The following is a 19,974-nucleotide window of genomic DNA, read 5'->3' on the forward strand; positions in this document are numbered from 1 at the left end:
AGAAGGTGGAGAGAGAAGGAGAGAGGGAGGGAAAGGGGGAGGAGAAGAGATGAATTCCAACCTAGAATCTAGAAACACCTAAAAGATTTGAGTCCAAAATCCAAACACTAGAATAGAATAGAAATGTTTTAAGGTGTATACATGTTTTCATAACTAAATTATCAGACCTAAATGTCATACTAACAAGCTTGTGTCCATGTGTTTTGTAAATGCTTTTACATGAAGAAGTAAGGATAAAGCTGTGTAAGCTGCACTTGCAGGCCGTGGTGCACCAGATGCCTCTGGACTGTGCGCTTCAAGGTCTGAAACCATCAACTTGTACCACCATCACTTTGCCACAATCTTTACAAAGAAAGACGCACCCCATAAGTACCTGGCGTAAGCCTCTGTGAGGGAGGTCCCCTAGTTTATGGTAAGACTGAGGACAGAGGAGCATGCCCGAGAGGACCTGCGGCAAAGGCCCTCTGTCATGTAGGCCCACGGGGTCTTCACCGGAACAAGATAGAAACGGGAAGTGAGAATGGTAAATGAACAGAAATGGACGTTTCTCCCTTCCAAACCTGAAAAGGATCTGAGCCTAAGAGTTTGATACTTAGATCAAATCCACCTTTACAACAAAATGAATAAAACAGTCCCTTATTTCCCACATGGACCAGCCTTGTAAATGCCTGAGAGACTGTCACAACAGGCGAAGAGCTGCGGCACGAGGTGCCATGCCCTGCTGAAGCATCCTCACTCTGGAGACACCGTGATGCCCGCTGGTACTTCTCACCCACAGAGAATGTGCTAACACTCCTGACCGCTCTTCAGAATCCTTTCACCATAGGGGTAACCATGGAGACGAAAGCAACACTGGACCCCGGAAGCCACAGAACGGGGGTAAAAAGGCAGCCAAGACTCACCATAAGGAAATAAGGAAAAGAATGTTCTAGGACACAGCCATGTTTTTTACAAGGCATGTTTAGCATGGTTCAGCAGGTCAGTGCATTTTCTCACATACTGAAGTGAATGCTAGTACTTGAAAACCAGGATGTGCAGGGGGAGGACAATAGGTGTGCAGAGGGAGGACTGCAGAAATGGACTGATAGGTGTGCAGGGGGAGGACTGCAGAAATGGACTGATGGGGTGTGCAGGGGGAGGACTGCAGAAATGGACTGATGCTGTTGATACACTGTGTGTGTCCTGTAACACCAGAATCGCACACTGAACAGCTGACTGAGGCAAACACTGGACGGCCACATGGCAACAAAGCATAGAGCACCACGTGGGGCTTGAGGTTTGAAGGTAAATCGTATGTGAACCAGCAGTGTCTGGAATGGCTACAGGACCTTGTGCCCTGTTGTCACCCTGAGCACCTGTGCAGCTACTCCCCTCGAGCCTGAGCAAACCAACTCAGCAAACTCTTCATGCTGAGTTAGGGCAGTCATGATCTGGTAGTCATGCTGAACTCCACTCTATTTCCAGCCCAGATAAACCTCCTTTCTTGGATTTGTGTTTCCAAGAGAATAACTGTTAAAAAACTAAAAGTGCTGTAAACAAAGTCCTTTGTTTAAAAAAAATCTAAATAGTCTGAATTTTAGACTATACCTGTGATTCTGGAAATCTGAAAAGAAACTTTGATAGTTTGTTTCTTAGTCCACCAACTCCCCAGGAGTAAGCAGAGAAGCTGTTCAAAGTGTACAAGACACTTGTTTAGCTGTTCCATTCTCTGTCTTCTATGTCAAGCAAAGACACCAGAAGAAGTTAACAATGTGTGCACAGCCAAGGCCCTTGACTAGTCTCACAGTCTGCTTTTCTGCAGGAAACACACCAGAAAGTTCCTGAAAAGGTGTCCACTTCCCTTCTGAGATCACCTCAGTGTCAACCCTCAGCCAAGGTTCCCAGTTTATTTCCCACAATCCATGCATCAAACCCAACAGACACCACAGAAAAAGAGGTGTGAGAACCACTTAGAGGACCAACAGAGCAAATTCACAACAGGTCAAATTCACCTTCTAGGTCAGCCTCTGGGGCAGTGCTGTAGTATATCAACACTAAGATCAGCAACTGAACCACACACTGGGACATACGTGGCTCCTGCTTCACGGTGCAAGTGGCAGAGAGGCGGCCACCGCATTCACAGTGAGCACAGTGCTGCTGTTTGAAAGAGGACGTCCTGTTGCCTGCTGGACACAGAAAAAGAGTCTATCTCAAGCTAACCAAAAATCTCCCTCCCTGCTGGCCAGCATTTCCCAGTGCACTGGGGGAGCAGTGGGGACACACTGATATTCTTACCCAGTCGCTGAGCCCTGCACGCTATAAGAGACCTGGAAGGCCAGCTGGGCAACAGTGGCACCGCAGTTAGGAAACAGCTGCTTCTGACTGGGTTTGCGGTCTGCCCCGTGGGAGGGGCTTTTCAAGCCTGGCACTATAAACCTACTTAAGCCTAGGGAACATGTGGTCGTCTGAATAAGAACAGCTCCCATGGGCTCACATACTCAAGATTTCAGCCCCAGTTGGTGGAACTGTTAGGGAAGGATTAAGAGGTGTGGCCTTGTTGGGGTTCTGGCACTGGGTGTGGGGCTTCGAGGCTTAAGAAGCTCAGTCACACTCTCTACTGTGGCTCCAGCACCATAGCAGCCTGTAAAACACCATACTTCTGGCAATGATGGTCCGCCTGAAACTGTGAGGAAACTCCTAATCAAATGCGTCCTTCCATATACATTTCGGGGACGTGGTGCCTCATTGGATCCATAGTAACTAAGGCAGATGGTAAGATCACAGGCTCAAGAGTAGAACCTGCTATTGCTATTTTGCTAAATTGTCAGGTTAGATTGCCTTCTAAACATTCGTGGTCATACTCATGTATGAAAGTGGCAGGGCCACTTTCACCCTTGGTCAAGGCAGCAGTCAGTGGGAAGATGAATGATGGACACCAAGTGAGGGTTGAGCTATACGGAACATCTTTATCACTGGTCCCTGGTCCAAGCACAGCACAGACTCACATACTGTTGGCAGCTGTTCTCTACTCCCTGCACACTCACTCAGTGGGACAGCTGGAACTGTCTGTGAATCGAGGACCTGAACCCTCCTTAGAGACACAATTCAAAACTTCCACTTCCTAGTTTGCAGGTTGACTTTTTATTTTGTTCCCTGCTTCCTCTTGACAAAGGTACCTGAACCCCTAGGTTCAGTAGAGCAGTGTTCACAGCACCCAGAATATAAAACAACGTGTTTACCAATGGCAAAGAAGATGTAAGAGCCATGGATGGGTGGAAATGGTGTATCATCATATTGAGGGGTGGGTGACAATGACACAGTTCAGCATGTGAAGCAGCCAAGCTTGATGACCTAAACTCAACCCCTGGAACCCACATGGTGGAAGTAAAGAGTCAACAACTCCCACAAGTTGTCCTCTGATGTCACCGAAGTCCTCTGTGGTCCTCTGGACTAATGAACAAGCAGCAGTAGCTTCATGCAACTGGGAAGGTCATCAGCAAAGGTCAGATCATACTGCATCAAGGCAGCCAGGAGCCCGACTTCCCAGGCTTAGTCTCTCCAGGGTGCTACAATCCCATATCTAGTGCACAGTGTACTTCTAGTTTCTAAGCTTAATTCCTACTACAGAGCTGTAAGGGAAGAGAGGAGTAAGGAGATCAGGTTTTAACAGGTACACATATGCCCCTGTAACTAACAGAAAACCCTGGGTCAAAAGTGCTCCAACAACAAATCTGGTGTGCCACACTGCAGAGGGGGGCCTCAGCACTTCCCTCTGACTCCCTGAAATCTGCCCCCACCTGTAGCTATACAGGAAAGCTAGAGGTAAAGTCACGAAGATGGTTTGAGACAGTGATCCACCTATCCCTGAACTCTCAGCTCAAGCAAAAAAGGTATCAGGTATTTCATTCAGACTAATCAACCCTACAAAGTAGAACAAGGCACACTTTCTATAGTCCACATAAAGGAGGGCTAGATTCCTGAAGCAGAAAGAGCCTACTAAGTACAGGAAGAGCTGCCACTAAAAATGAAGTAACAGTGCCCAACAGAGATCCCTTGTCTGCTATTTTCACAGATTGAGAACTTTTACAAATTATTTCAAGTACTTCATTCAAGAGGTTGAATGAAACAAAGACCACATTTTTTTTTTCAGAAACCAAAGGATAACCGTAGAAGCTATCAGCACTAGCCTGGACGTCTAGTGAGGTGGGACGGGTGCATCTGGTGTTTCTGCGCCGCTTACGCTATTTTACTCTCCAGCCTTTGCTGACAGACAGGACGATGAGCACGGAAGAGCACTGGCCATGAGGTGGAGGCTCTCCCATGACGAGCAGCACAGCTTCCTCTCAGTTGGGAGTCTTATTTCTGGCTAGCTCCTAATTAGGAATAATGCACATTAGTTAGCTGGAGATTTGTGGAGACTATTTAAAGCTGTAACTGGGCAAGCCAAGCCCCCGAAACTCTTCCCAGATTATGGTGACATGTGAAGCTGTTTTCCTATGGCGCTCAGTTTCACAAAAAAAACCTTCACTGTGGCCAGAAATGTAAATAGCATGATGTTAGAACTTCTAAAATAACTGAAGAACTTAATTCAATTTCTCTTTAAGCCCAGAGTCATTATTAAAATGCTGCAGTGTACCTACATGCGCAGACCCTCACTGTTGGACAGAGGAATGGAAAATGCCAGAGCGAACCGCTCTGCAACTCAATTAAATGGGAGATCTCTAACCACGAAGCCCAACCGAGGAAGAGGACGCTGAAAAGGAACAGTGAGAAGCTGGGACTCAAGTCACAACCAGAAGTGGAAACTTCTACAGTGTGAGAAGTGGGGGATGTCTCCCATGCCAGCCTACAGGTCTAGAGAATTACACCTCCATGTCTTGTTCAATTTCTCTTAATGGTTGTTGACTTAGGCAAAACTCACAGAAGTAATTTCCACAACCAGGCTGCTGACAGTGAGAACAGGAGGGATGTGGGATGGACAGGCATTGGCAGAGCAGACACAAAACCCTCTGGGATGACACTGGATAAAACACAGTGGCTTTAGCAACCATGTTTTGACCTAGAGTTGGTTCTTCTCAAAATTATTAATAATGAAAAATACATACACAGGATACACGGGATTGCCAGGGGGGAAAATGCACTCCTTTGAAAAAAAGTTTTTAAAACAACAAGCTACCCACAAAAACCACACAGACATAAAATGAAAAAAACCTGGTCACAGATCTGAAGAGTGTGCAAGCTCCCCTGAAAAACAACTGTAGCCAGGACTACTCCTCACACTAGTAGATCATGTGTTGAGACACCTGACAGTCAGTTCCCAAGAAGCAGACCAAGTATACACATGGAAGGCCAGAGGAGTGATTTCTACAGTGAGAACTTCAAGTCTGGAAAGACTACCTGTTTCTACAACCTCAACTTCTATCCACAGTGGGATGGACAGAAAGCATGACACTTGGACAATGTGAAGTCCATTCAGCTGCACAGAATGAGTCATGGAAGCAGATAACATTAGGTTCAGAAAGACAGGCACGGCATCTCTCCTCTTCTCTGTAGAAAACTGCATGCATGTGTGTAGTGTGCACTGTGTGTGTGCATGAAGTTATCTTACAGTGTGCACTGTGTGTGTGCATGAAGTTATCTTACAGTGTGCACTGTGTGTGTGCATGAAGTTATCTTACAGTGTGCACTGTGTGTACATGAACTTATCTTACAGTGTACAGTGTGTGTGTAAATAAAGTTATCTTACAGTGTGCACTGTGTGTACATGAAGTTATCTTACAGTGTGCACTGTGTGTGTACATGAAGGTATCTTACAGTGTGCACTGTGTGTGTGTGTGCATGAAGTTATCTTACAGTGTGTAGTGTGTGTGTAAATAGTTATCTTACAGTGTGCACTGTGTGTACATGAACTTATCTTACAGTGTGCAATGTGTGTGTACATGAACTTATCTTACAGTGTGCACTGTGTATGTGCATGAAACTATCTGAAGGAAGGAGGGAGTGAGAAGGTAATGGAATGTGTATGACAGAGAAGCAGAAGGTGGAAGAACTGGAGAAGAAAGGAGACTAGCAAAAGTAGAGAAGAGGGAAAAAGGGAATTGAGGGAGGATTCAAATAATGTGTGTGTGTGTGTGTGTGTGTGTGTGTGTGTGTGTGTGTGTGTGTGTGTACTGCCCTAGAGCAAGAGGAAGAGGTATATCCTCAAGTCCACAGGGAAGATGGAGTCCAAGTCTTGTGGCTCTGTGAACTGATACTGGGACCACTCCTGATAATGTCAAGCAATGCAGGCCTGCCATTCTCCCGCAGATCTGAGGAGCTGTCAATCATGCAGCAACTTCAGCAACTCTTCAGCAGTCATAGCCACAGATGCTGAGAGGCAGGGCTACTCAGCCACCCACATCTGGAGAAAATCTTTTCTAGCTGTCAGAATCACAACCACAATTTCCAACACAAACACACACACACACACACACACACATACACACACACACACACACACACACACACACATACACACACACAAAACAAGAGGCTACAGAAGTGTTCTTCGTATCTTTAAGGAAGAAAAATAGAGAGTGTGGGAGAGCAGCAAGATTTACATGGAACTGAGAACTAAAGCAAAGCCCCAGGGTGGGGCCGACATCAGATGCAGGCACACCATGAAGAGATACCCAGCAACAGTGACTACTCCATACTGTGAAGAGAGCATACGGTGAGCACAGAGCAAGTTCAGGTAACCTGGAGTGTGTGACTGAGAGCCTTTCCAAAATCCACAAGTGCAGAATGAAAAAATACAAGAAATGCAACTTCCAAAAGCCTAGAGCCTGCAGTGTAAACACGAAATAGTGTGGCGTATAGCACAACATAGGACATTTTTAACAATCCAGAAAGGGGATATATTACATACCAGGGGATTAAAGTAGGAATAAAAGCCAATTTCTTACCAAAACCTTTTCAAGATAAAAGCCAATGCAAAGGTGACACTCATGTGTGATGGTTCATCTTGAGTGAACTGAGCTGGAAGGCGTCATGACTAGTAATTCACAGTTTGGATGGGGAACCACACCCTAGCAGGCAAGCACAGTCCTATGTTCTTTGGTTCCCACCATACGTCCCTGCCACTGTGACCGTATGCCTCACCAGAGTCCCACAGCAACAGTACACATGTGCGTGCGCATACACACACACACACACACACACACACACACAAACACACACCCAACCAGAACAGAACCTTCCTCTCTCCCAGATGCTCTCTGGGTACTGGTCAGTGACTTAGGCCCACTAATACTTTAGGGGACTGGGGGGATAAATGGCAGTGCAGAATTCTTGAGAAATATCTTCAATCAGACAAACAAAATGGGAAGAATTATCCACCACAAGATCTGCACTTAACATGGAGACATTTCTCCAGAAAGAAGGAAAATAAAACCAGAAATGTGGCCCTCACAAACAGAACTCATAGGACTAGGAATGCCAGCAGGGTCAACTTGGCAGACATGAACATTTTAGATGTAACTGGATTTATAGGGAAGAAGTAAAAATGCACTGTTGACTCACAGAATATAATGTTTAAAGACTGTAGACCAATACCACATAAAGATGAAATGACAGTATTTTAGAAAGTAACATTACTATACATTAAAATATGCAGTATAAGTTTAAATGTAGACTCTTGTATCGTTTAAAAAATAATCAGCAAAGATCTAAGTCAGCCAGTCCACCATAGGTATAAAGAAAAATTACTAAGGAAGAAAATAAAAACTCAAACCCACTCTCCCACTCAGGAAAAGATGCAGGATGGGAAACAAAAGAGCAATGAGTGAACTGATGTATAAATCCGGCCAGGATGCTAAGTGAGTGCATGGAGCACAAACAGTTCCAACAACTGAATCTGCTGCATGCAGACTTAACACAGCACAGCCAGCAAGCACTTTGTAAAAAGAATGGGGAGCGAGCTAAATCGGTCACACCAGGCAAGCACTCCTCAAGAGAAAGAGGAGGAGGTACACAAAGAGCACTACTGGGCACAGGTTTATCAGGTTCATCAGGAAGACGTGAGCACAGTCAAACACACGTGCACCTAACAACATGCTTCAGAACACACAGACCGCTGAGGGCACAGCTGACAAGATGTGTAAGTCAGCAGCCATATGTACAGGTAAATACTTCTCTTAATAGTCAAACATAAAAGGGAAAAGGCCAATAAATATACAAAAACCAACAATATTATCAATACCTTGATATAATCAGTATTTCTTCAGAGTGGGCTCTACCCAACAAGGTCAGATTTGGCCTTCAAGTACAAGCGTTCAAAACTGGATGATATTCTGAGCCACACAAGTCTCAATTTGATTTAGAAAGTTGACATCATCCCAAAAGTCCTCACTACCCACAGCCGAGATACATTAAAAGTCAATAAGGATGGAATTTGGCGAGTTCTCAAGTAATTTAAAAATAAAGAACATAACATACATCTTCGTAACTCGTCGTAAATGTAAGGAATCAGAGGATTCTGCACAGTGAACAAACTAAACTGGGAGAGTAAGTGTGGATGCCGAGCCAAGGACAGCCCTGAAGAAGGTACAGTGTACTAATGCTGTGTGCTTCCTTTAGTAGACAACAGAGGGTCCAGTGAACCATCTGAGAGTTCTCCTAACCAAGTGTGGAAGTGCAGAACAAACTGGACCCAGAAGTCAGGGTCTCTAGACAAGGAAAAGGGGGACGAGAGGAGGGAGAGAGGGAAGGAAAGGAGGGAGAGAAACAAAGACAGAGACCGACTACAGAGACCGGCTCACATGATCATGGGTCTGAGAAGTCCTAGGATTCGCAGTCAGAGCACTAGAGACCTGGGGGAGACAGTAGTGCAGGTCTGACAGTAATTACAATCCTGAGTCCAAGTCTGAAAACAGACCAGAAGAACCAAAAGTCAGTCAGCAGGGCACTGCATCTCCTCTGACAACACTCCCATTCAATTTGGATTTTCCACGAACTGGATGCAGCCCACTCTTACTGGAGAGGGCAACAGTCATGCTATTCAAAATCACCCTCAGACACACAGAGAATAATGTTGGGCCATGCATCAGGGTACCACAGGCCCAGTCAACATCACAGGTAACCTGCGCATTGAAGGCACAGCCCCGTCAGCCTCTCACGTGTACACCACAGTCTCCTAAGCCACAGTCAAATGTACCACACAGCCTGAGACAACTGTCTTGCACAGAAGCTGAAGCATTCACTCCTGTCCCCAGAGAGAAGGTAAATCCCTGAGCGATGTTCTGCCTTCTGGTGCTGGAGCTCCAGTCACTTAAATACCACAATAAGAAGACATGCTATGAAGTAAGTAAAAATATTTCATGCTACACCAGGAGGCAACAGAACAAGAACACAAAGATACCGTCTTTGTGTGTATTGCAGACTTGGTAAGAAAATGCATGTGCAACTGTAGCTGATGCGTGTCTAGCCTACATTAGCAACTTCCATCTCCACTACCCATCCCACAGTCCCTTGGAGAATAGCAACTGCTTCGACTGGCTCTGACTATTTACCTACCAGGACAACCCTAATCCTTCTGAAGCTCCAAGGCCAGAACCGGGCCAGTTTCTGCAAACCCTGACCACTGAGCATGGCAGTATAAAGAGCTATAGGGACTGCCTGGACCCTGGACCCTGAGCCTCTACTGCAGAACAGCAGTTCAGTTTCTCCTTGACAGGATCAGCTCTCTCCTGTCTGCTGGTTCAGAGGCGGGAGCCTGAAGGGACCATGAGCAAGCCCTAGCGTTCAGCAGAATCACTGTTGTAACTTCTGATAGCAATGTTTCTCTCTCTGGAACTCAGACCCCTAGACCAGCAAGGATAAGATTATGGGAACAGGAAACAAAAGCCCTCCTAACATCACTAAAATAATAGCCAAGCTTACTTCCAGTTTTGAATCTTGGATCCCGTGAATCCTCACAAGGGGAGGAACAGTGCCACACTAGGTGCTGACAGAAAGTAAAGGCAGACTGCTGGAGAATCCAGTCTGGGTCCTTCAAGATTCAACCATGAAGCTGGTATTGTAACTGAGTCTTCAAAAGACCATGTTACCCTTCTAGCAAGCCGTTGCTTTAAATACCATGGAAAATAGTAGTCGGTGAACCCCATAAGCTTGGGGCTATTGCCACAGTACCATGGGAGATGGTAAAGTCGGTGAACCCCTTAAGCTGCCACACTCCTATAGTCATGAATTCCTTGGCCAGATTCACCATGAAATAGGTTCAATGAGCAGAAGCAACTCTTGTGTAGAACATCACACAAGTGGTGAAGGAATGTGTGACCTCCGGGCAGTCTCCACAAAACTGCACACAGGAACATCCATGTCAGCATCCTCCCGGTAAGACCAAAGATCTTCCCCTTCCATAACACAGGTGGTCCAATGGAATCAGCCTGCCACTGGGGAGCTGGCTGACCGTGATGGCATTATACCCATGCCTTCCTATCAGTGGATGCTGCTGGCAAACTGTACGCTCAGCAGTAGCCACACGCAGATCAGTCTTAATGAGTACAAATCCATAGTGCTCCTTAGAGGGTCAAAATCCATGATGCTAAAACATACCTGTCACCCATGTCTTTTGGGATGACTGAGTTAGCCAGAAGCCTATGAGGCACTGTGGAAGCAGGAGAGGAGGTGGGCTCAGGCCATGTATAGATCTTCCCCTAAAAGGAGAGCAGACCTGAAAACAGGCTGTCCTATCCACACAACCAGTAATTCCCTCTGCTGACATCACCCCCTCGTGAACAAGTACATGTTGCACAAATATCTTGAAGATGCTTTGCCCATTCAGATGTGTCTGTTCATACACTTCTCTCCTGCGTCTCTTTTCATCAGTTTTCCAATCCTGTCCTCTGTACACCGCAGACTACCTAGCCAAACATTGGCCACAACTCATAAATCAGTCTGTAACACACACCAGCACTTTTCCTTCGATGCAAAGTGAGCGACTAGCTCACCCCTCACAGTTCTCTTCTGTGAGGATTCCCCAGGACCGCTACCCAGAGGTGTTCCAAAGGCATCATGTGCTACAGAGAACCTTTGCTGGGGTAGTACCTGAAAAGTACACATGCCAGGCACTAGTTTTCATTTCCTCTGTCAAAGGATGTTAGAAAACTCCCCATAAGGCTGTAGGTGCAAGCTGCGGGCATCAGGAGAATAGCAAAGTGGGCGTGGTAGGCATGTGGAGCACTGGAACCTGGATGGCCTGGTCACAGGTAACCCGTGCGTGCGTGAGTCTCCTTACATTTGGTGATGGAGTACTCATCGGGAAGACAGAAATACAGAAGCTTAAATACTCTGGTGTGCTGATTATTTGTGAGAGAGAACCAACTGGCATTTTCCAACACTGGCTTGTCCTTTATTTAGGACAAACAGGAGAGCTGAGCAGACCTGGTGGCAGTCACTGCTCATGTCCTCAAGGTCTCAGTAATGGTGCTCATCTAACCCTCCTGAAACGAGGATGCACTGTCTTCTTTTTCACCACCCCAAAGCTTGGTCCTCTGATCTGAACAGTGAGTGGGTTCCGCAGATCAAGAGTCCAAATCAGGACTCCACAACTGCTCCACTTCAGCATTCTAAAACTAGGGAGATGAACACAGGGTGAATTTGGTGACCCATGAGCCCCACTAGAAATAACCAGAGTCAAACAGAGACATTCTGAGTCTTAAAACTATCACAGCCCCGTAGTTCCCCACAGGTATGGTCATGAGTTCACGTAGTGCACAGTTGCCCTTGGAAAGGCTGGGGGTGAAACTCAAAGTGTGCATGTTCACAGCTGTGCAAAGGATATGGCTAACTGGAACCCAGCCGGCCTCTCGTTGTGAGTTTAACTCTGTAAGTTGCTCAGGTTTGGAACTGACTGAGGGCTGGGTCTCGATGCCTTTTCTTATTCTGCCTTAGATATTATCTTATATTAACTTTTCTGCTTATGAACATCAACTCTCAGTTTCAGTTATGAGAATACCATAATCAATAAGCCCTAGGTCTGCAGAAGCCAGACTGTTCTGTTTGGTTCTGCTGAATATCCTTAGAACCCTGCCCATCTAATCCTTAAAAACTGAGTACTGCATTCAGGTTCCCCAATTCAACTGCTGCAATTTCCACTGTAAGTTTTGCCCTTTAAGGACAGAACCCAGAGTTCTTCCAGGATGTCAGGGATCCTCTAAAAATGCATCCCAGGAATTTTGGTGAGTAAATCTCTTAAAGTAGAATGCCGTGTGGCCCAGGCTGGCCTTTAACTCCCTCTTTAGGCGAGGATGGCTGAACTTTTGATCCTCCCAGCACTGGGATGACAGGAATGCTCTCCCACTCCCAACCTCACTGAGTAACCTTAGGTGGCACTCAGACTCACTTTCCTGTCTCCCTAAACCTACAGATTCCAACTTGGCCTCCCGACCATAGCAGGTCCAGCATTCCCAACCTGCTCCGGAAACTGCATTTGGGACCGTGCGAGGGATGAAGTACCATAGTTCGTCATAACCCAACTTTCTTTCCACTGCCAGGTCACACCATGGCTACTGATCCCATCGCGCATGCCTAAGACTTGTCTGTGTCAATTATGAAACTCACACAGTTCTTCAGAACGCAGCATATCCTCACAGGGCACACTGTGTTTCCCCTGCATGGGCTGACTGAGGCTTCTAGCCAAACGCCTATAGAAACAGTGTTGGGAAGTCCTGAGGAGTTGAAGCATTCCTAGAGCTGTTTCCTCTGAGGCACACACAAACTAATTTCTCAGGAAGGACATGGAGTGGTCATTCATCTCAATCCAGGGTGTGGTCCTATCCCTCATCAGGGCTTTGTTCTATCTCCCAGTTCCAACTTTCAGATGTTCTCAAACATATTCAGGGAAGTATGTCTCTAGATGCCAGTCCAGCTGCCCAAACCCTCAGTATAAAGTACTGAAACGTCTCTCCCCCGGATGTCCTGAAGAGCTGAGGGAGCAGCACTCAGAAGGGAGCCCTGAGTGAAAGTGCCACAAACCCTGCAGGTGCGTCTCCACACCCCTCAGTTTGCCGATTCTTCACTTTCAGACTGAGTTCTCAGATCCTACTTTATGCACCTATCAAAGGTCTGACCTGCTACTGGTGTCTCTTTAAAAGAAAACAGACTTGTTCACCAAGAGAAACACATAAAGTACTTGCCTGCTCACATTTTTCCAAGATGATATAAAACTTATTCTAACCACTAATTTTCATTTCCCTTGAATTAAAAATACCAGAATCCTCAGCACATATTTTTCATGTGATTCTGACTTTCAGTATGAATCACCTGTAATTTTTTTTACCTCCACACCTAGTAAGTAATTGGGCACCAATTCTAATAAACCTTCTATCATATATAAACTAAACTCATCCAGTAGAACACTATTCTCTCATGTTACATTTAAAAATCCTTTTCAGAAACACACCTTCATGCCTTAACTCTGACAACTCAAAATCCAAAAGCAGTAGTTAGGCGTGGTCTTCTTCATCACAGTGACACCTTAGTGAACTAAACATTCCCAAAGGGAAGCCAGACCCTCCCAGTGTTGTCCCTGTGCTCTAAGATCAGCAGTGTCCTACAGGAGTGCCAGCTGGCCCTGCTTCTCTACTGAGTCAATTAATGTAATTAAATCCAAACAATGTTACTTCCTGGGAGACAGGAATAACAGTACATAAATTCCTTAAATTGTGTGTAAATCTTTAGTTGGTGTTTTATATGTTATACTTAACCTTAAATAACTATACCAGCCAAAAGAGGAGCTCTGCCATAGTAACCAACAGGTGAAAACCTAGCCCCAAACTACACATGACTGAAGGAACAAGAAGGACACACCCTGGGCCTACCTAACAAGGATATGGAACTCTGAGCTTGTCACGGCCCTGCTTCCCAGGAGCTCTGTAAATAAGGAAATGAAGTCAGCACAGGCCAATGGGAATGAAATCCTATCACTTCACTACATCTGCACACCATTCCATCTTCCTCAGTTATAAAGAGAATGCAGACCATACCACACAAGATCACAGACGTGCACGATGGACAGACTCATCATATCAAATATCAAGGGTGTGTAGACAGGAATCCCTTCTGCAAGAGTATACCTGTACATGCTCAATTATGACACTCAGACATGATAACACAGAAACATTCTACCAAACAGGGGAAAATCAATTGCTTTTAGCAAGTGAAACATGAAAATATACAAAAAACATCTAGATATTTTCACCCAAGCAGAGGAGAAATGGACTCTGGTTGTCTTTTACTGGGGAATTCCTTATGCAGAAAACCCAATTTCCCCTAAGCAATGTTGTTCAGGCATAGTACACAACTCAATAAATGGCTTGTTTTGTTTTCTACTTTCCCTCTGAGCATAATGACTCTGGCAATCCAGCTGTAATTCACAAACCTAAAGCTGTAGTAACATCTGTGTAAGCAAACATGGCTACATAAAAACCATGTCACATACTAGCTAGTGACACTGGTGACAAGGACAGTGTTTATTACAGTGAGAGGTGTGTAGACACACATGTAGACACACACACACACACACACACACACACACACTGCTCTGCAGTGCCCTGCTAAGGGGAGAGCTCATTACAGGCTTTAGCAAAACCGCCTGTCAACAATCTCATGACTCAGCACTAATTCAACTCTTGTAATAACCCAGGAAGCTTATGTCCAAACACCAGCACTGACAATCAGAACCTCTGTTCTGACACTGTGGGCCCTCCTACCCTCACCTTCTCCCCAGCACTCATGACCTGAGAAAACAGCGGGTTCAACGCACAGGGAACACCTGCAGCCTGGGACCCACCCAGAACTCTTCCAAAGGCCCATTCTCAGAAGCTGCCATTCCTGACCTGTCCAGCTGCTTGCTCACCTGCATTTGATTTCAGGTTGCCAGGGCAGCAGCCTTTTCCCCAGAATGGCCTCTGTCAAAATGCAACAGGGCCACCTTGTTCATAAAGCTGTGTGTGTGTGTGTGTGTGTGTGTGTGTGTGTGTGTGTGTGTGTACAATCTAGAGAAAGACTTGAGACTTTGCCTCTGGATCTGCAGTGAAGACTAAGGCAGTTTCTGCTCACATAAGCACTGGGCCCCTGCGCTGTCATCCACAGATCCTTGGCAAAGGCTAGATGTGTTACCTGTTATTACACATGGAAATAATTGTGTGTGCCCAGTAATCTAAACAAACTTCAGTGGCTGCACATGAGGACACAGCGATTCCATGATATACCAAAAACAAGATAATTACACAAACACCAACAAGACCGGTCCAAAGGAAGAGAAATAAGCAAACACCCACAGAGCACATAATATATTTTTACATGTCCAGTTTAAAAAAAAAAAAAAGCTGAGACAAGCAATAATCAACAAAAAATACAGTGTGCACAGGTAGATGGGAGAGGAAGCCATCAGCAAAAAGACACACCCTGTCTGGACTTACTAGAGAACTCGAACATTTTTATAGATGCATTCACCAAGAATTCATGGAAACTGCATTTTAATAAAGGGGAAAGACAGACTCGATGTCATTTCCAATGGAGTAATTAATAATTGAGTGACTGACAATGATTTATAACTGAGTGACAATGATTTATAATTGTACTGACAATGAAATGCGTATAGAGTTATGACATTACAGCCAAGGGACAAAATCTCCCTAGCAAATTAAATTACTCAAACTGCAAGACTTCAAAAAAGTGGATTAAAATATAAAGTATTTATAATTTTGCTTAATAAACTTCACAATGAAAAACAATGGGGGGCACCAAAGTGTAAGTAGCAGCCTCATCAGAAAAACAGAAGGGTAATTTTTTACCATGGCTAACAATGATTTCTACAAAGAGGCAAAGCAATACAACAACCATTTAAGATTGAATTTTAAAAGTTCTAAACAAACCAGGAATCAAAGGCAATTTCCTCGATCTGATCAAACTGATTTTTAAAAAAAACCATGCTTTAAAGAAAATTGCCAGTCACGAATGTCTCCTGAGACTTCTTATTCCGCAGAACTAGAAGTCTGAGGTGCAGTGAGATAATGAAGTGCAAACAGGTGGGAGGTACCAAGTGGAACTGCCTGTGGATGGAACACACGAACACGCAGACAATCCCAAGGAGTCCATCAAAGTCACATGTACTCACAAGTGAGCAACACTGCAGGGGTCAGGAACACGTAACATCAACATGGCAGTACACAGGACTGTACACGTGCATGGATACCATTTGCAGTGGCACCAAATGAACACATGCAAATGGAGCAAAACAGGAACAAGGTTTTTATGCTGAAAGCTGGAAAACATTAAGAGAAACCTAAGTTCTGCATAAGCAGAGTTACCGAGTAGATGAAAGACACCTAAGATGCCAGTTACCCCAAAGGGATTAACTTCAATGCACTCCTAACCAAAACCTGCACTAGACAAAGTAAGCTTCCTCTAGGAATCACACAGGAAGGAAAGGAGCTACAGCATTTGAAACTATTTGAAACATAGCCAAGCTGGAGAATGAAACCTCTGACTTTAAGACATTCTATAGAACTACACTGCAGAGTGGTTTGGACCAAAGGAGAGACCCCCAGAGTGATGGAACAGAAGAGAATGCCCAGAGAGAGACGGAGCCTCACAAACACAGTGAACTGCCTTCTCACAAAGTGCCAATGAGAATCTGGCTGAAGGACAGTAAGAAAGGTTCCCTCAGATGTAGCCAAATGTAAAGGAAAGGCACAGAGAAAGCCACAGCCTACACCTTACATCATAAAGGAAAAGTAAATGACAGCACATTCTAAGTACAATACCTAAAACTAGAAAAGGTCTAGAGAAAAACAAATTCTTTGCAAACTTGAATAGTATACCATTTTTTTTTTTAAGGAAAAAGAACCAATCCAGTGAATTTCAAACTTCAATCCAGTGAAACTCAAAATTGGAGTTTCACTCACATGTCAGGAAAAGGAGCAAATGCAAGACTCAAAGAAAACGTGTGTGTGTGTATGTGTGTGTGTGGGGGGGGAGTTTTGCCCAGATTGTATAAGACTTTTTAATTAGACAATAGAAACTCACAAAACACTTTGGAGAGATGCCCCTTGAAAGAACATATAGACTGCAAACAACAGCAGCAAAGGAAAATGTCTCACACATTAGTTAACTAGAACCTCAAATAAAAGCATCTGGAGAGCCAGGTATGGAGGCACAGAGCTGTAATCCCAGCCTCAGGAGGTAATGGCAGGAGTGCAGCTTACAGCATCAACCATGGCAAACAGCTGAGCTAAAAAACATTAGCCATGCAGCTGCCGCCTGGTCCAGCATTCCGCTTCTCAACACAACCAAAGAAAATGAGAACTAATCTCTCTTAAGATTTAAATAATTGTTCCCAAAATACATTTTTTATAACAGCTTCATGCCAAAATACAAAACTCAGAAACTACCCAAATGCCCACTAGTGAGTAAGTACATCGTGGTCTACTCACAGATGGAAATAACACTCCCCCTTTTTAAGGAGACACCAAATCTGGGCACAGACACTGAAAGGGTGGGCTAGAAAAGCATTCTGAGAAAAAAATAGGAACAAGGGGCTGTGCTTTGCCTTTCCATTTACACAAATCCAGAGTTAAAAACAGACAGGATGAATCTGTAGCCATCCTGGGTGATATCAATGGGCAAACTGTGGTGACAATATATGACCAGGCACACTTGTCAGAGTACACAAGAAGACATACTGAACTAGTTAGTGGAAGGTTTACCCTGAACTAAACTGAAAAGAAAAAAAAAAAAAAAAATGTCCTTTGGGAAAATGTGCATCAACTCTAGGTCAAATAAGCAAAACCCAAGTTACTAGAAACTGAAGGAAACACAACCAGAAACTGAACTGTAAAATGTACCAAATTAACATACACATTAATACTGAGTCGCCTTTCTAACATTTACAGTTTACAGAAAATGACAAAACTTAATGGGAAATTATAAGAAACCAGTAGCCAGTGGTGAACTGTGATTGTGAACCTTAGAATTTAAACATTTTTTCTTCTTTTTCACTAATAGGACGATCCCACTTGGCTTGTATCATCGAGAGAGATTCACTTCAAAGTTTTATTTATTAATAAAAACTATATTCTTTACAGAGCTGATAGTAGCTGGCTGTTCAATAGTGTCCCATTAAGCAAAGTTCTGTCCATTCAAGCTTGAAACAAGCTAATTAGTGACGGGTTCTTTCACACACACACAGGGGGTGGGGGGAGAACAACAGATGTTTCTCCTGGTGATTTTCTGAACAGTTTTTCTTTGAAGTATTATGAAAATTAATATTTTTCTTAAAAACTCAAAAATTCTAGACTTTATTTTGTTTTATGTTTTTTCCATTTGGATTATGATGTTGCTAAGCAACCAGCTGACATTTGCCAGCCCACTGAAACTCCTCCTAACTATCCTACGGGACACCAAACTTCCTCACCCCTCACCAGGCAATTCTCCACACACTATGCCAAAACATAGGGGCACCAAGAAGATGCAGCAGGCCTAGCATCGTCCCTGAGCACTTCTCCCCAGTTGCTGCCGCCCCTTCCTGTGAGTACTCTGCAGGCTTTTGTCTTAAATCCCGAGGTGATTGTTGCCCCTCCCAGTGACAAGATCCCTTAACCACGGAGCAAACATGGTCCATAGCCATCTACTGAGCCGGGCGGTAAGGATTCAGGGCGGACGTTGTGATAGTGTCTGTACAGCGGAGGGAGAGGGGGAACTCGTGGGCGGCCTCTGAGGGACCTCAGCTGAGCCCAGAGCGGAGGGCCAAGAGCGCGGTGGCCTCACCAGCCCAGAGCTGCCAGAACAGCTGACAACTCCTGTGCAAAGCTCCCTCCAGCAGAGGCGGCCGCGCAGACGCGGCATCCTGGAGGCGGGGAAAGGTGTGTGACAGAGGCCTCGCGCTTTGCAAGGTGCTAGTCTCGGGTAAGGACCCGAGACGCCGCTGTGGGTGTGTCCTGCGATCAACTCTCCAAGAGGACTCCATGGGAGCGCAGCCAGCTTTCCCAAGGTCTGAGACCGGAAGGGGTGCGCCGCTCAGCGCCGGCGGGAACCGCGGCAGAGTCAACACTTCCGTTCCGCCGTGTCACCTGCGGCGCTACAAGCGTGCGAACTTCCTATGGCTCTCCACTCGGGACCACGCAAGTGCAGATCCCCACGGGCGAGGACGGGAACGGGGTGCCTCCCCGACCCAGGTCCCAGGAGTCGCTCGGCCCAGGCCTCGCGGCTCGCCGTGGCTCGGCCACGTTCCCACCCGCGGCCGAGACCCGGACCCTGACGGCGAGCACCCGATTACCTGCTCCTGCCGCAGCCGCAATGCTCCCCGCGCTATTGCGCGTCACACCCGGCTCTCAGACACGTGCTTCGGGACACCGGCTACGCAACACCCCCCTCCCGGTGACTGCGGGCCCAGGGACCCACGTTGGGGCAGCCCACGCACCACCCGGCGTCCAGGACCTCCTCACCGGAAGTTGATTTCCACCTAGGTCCGCCCAGGCCTGCGCGCGGCGCTCCAGTCCTCCCGGGCGCATCACGTGACCCCAGGCTGCAGCCAGTTGAGCCTCATCTGAAGAGAGACCTACCTCACCTGTGAAATGGACTAACGTGATTTCTACTGCCCTTGACCATCCTCAGAAACTGCGTCATGCCTTATCTTTTTGTCCTGAGCCAAAACAAACCATCCACCAAATATGCCTCCTATAAGACAGTCGGCAGGCTAGGACACAGTAAGAACCTCCTAGTTGAGTGATCCTCAGGCAATTGCACGCTGCGATAGATTGCCTTCGACTTAATGCTTTTCCTGACCTTTCTCAAGATCTACATCCTAGGAAAGGACCTCAATCTCCCTTAGTGACGGGCCCATAAAACGCCATACCAAATCAAAATCTTTCTCCTGTCCAGAACTCGAATGTACCGCAAGAAGTGTCTTCAGTTCCCTTTGCCTCTTACAAGCAACCAAAAAAATTATTTTGA

General features: G+C 45.7%; 1 protein-coding gene across 1 annotated transcript in view; it reads right to left on the reverse strand.

Moving 5' to 3' along the window:
• CCDC91 (coiled-coil domain containing 91) overlaps positions 1–19,466 on the reverse strand; it is a 140,723-nt gene extending 121,257 nt beyond the window's left edge. The window contains exon 1 of the mRNA XM_080914761.1: positions 19,298–19,466. The gene's annotated coding sequence lies outside the window, so the exon portion shown is untranslated. The remainder of the gene's footprint in view (positions 1–19,297) is intronic.
• Positions 19,467–19,974: the final 508 nt, after the last annotated feature.

The sequence above is a fragment of the Micromys minutus genome (assembly GCF_963924665.1).
Source record: "Micromys minutus genome assembly, chromosome: 3".
NCBI lineage: Eukaryota > Metazoa > Chordata > Mammalia > Rodentia > Muridae > Micromys > Micromys minutus.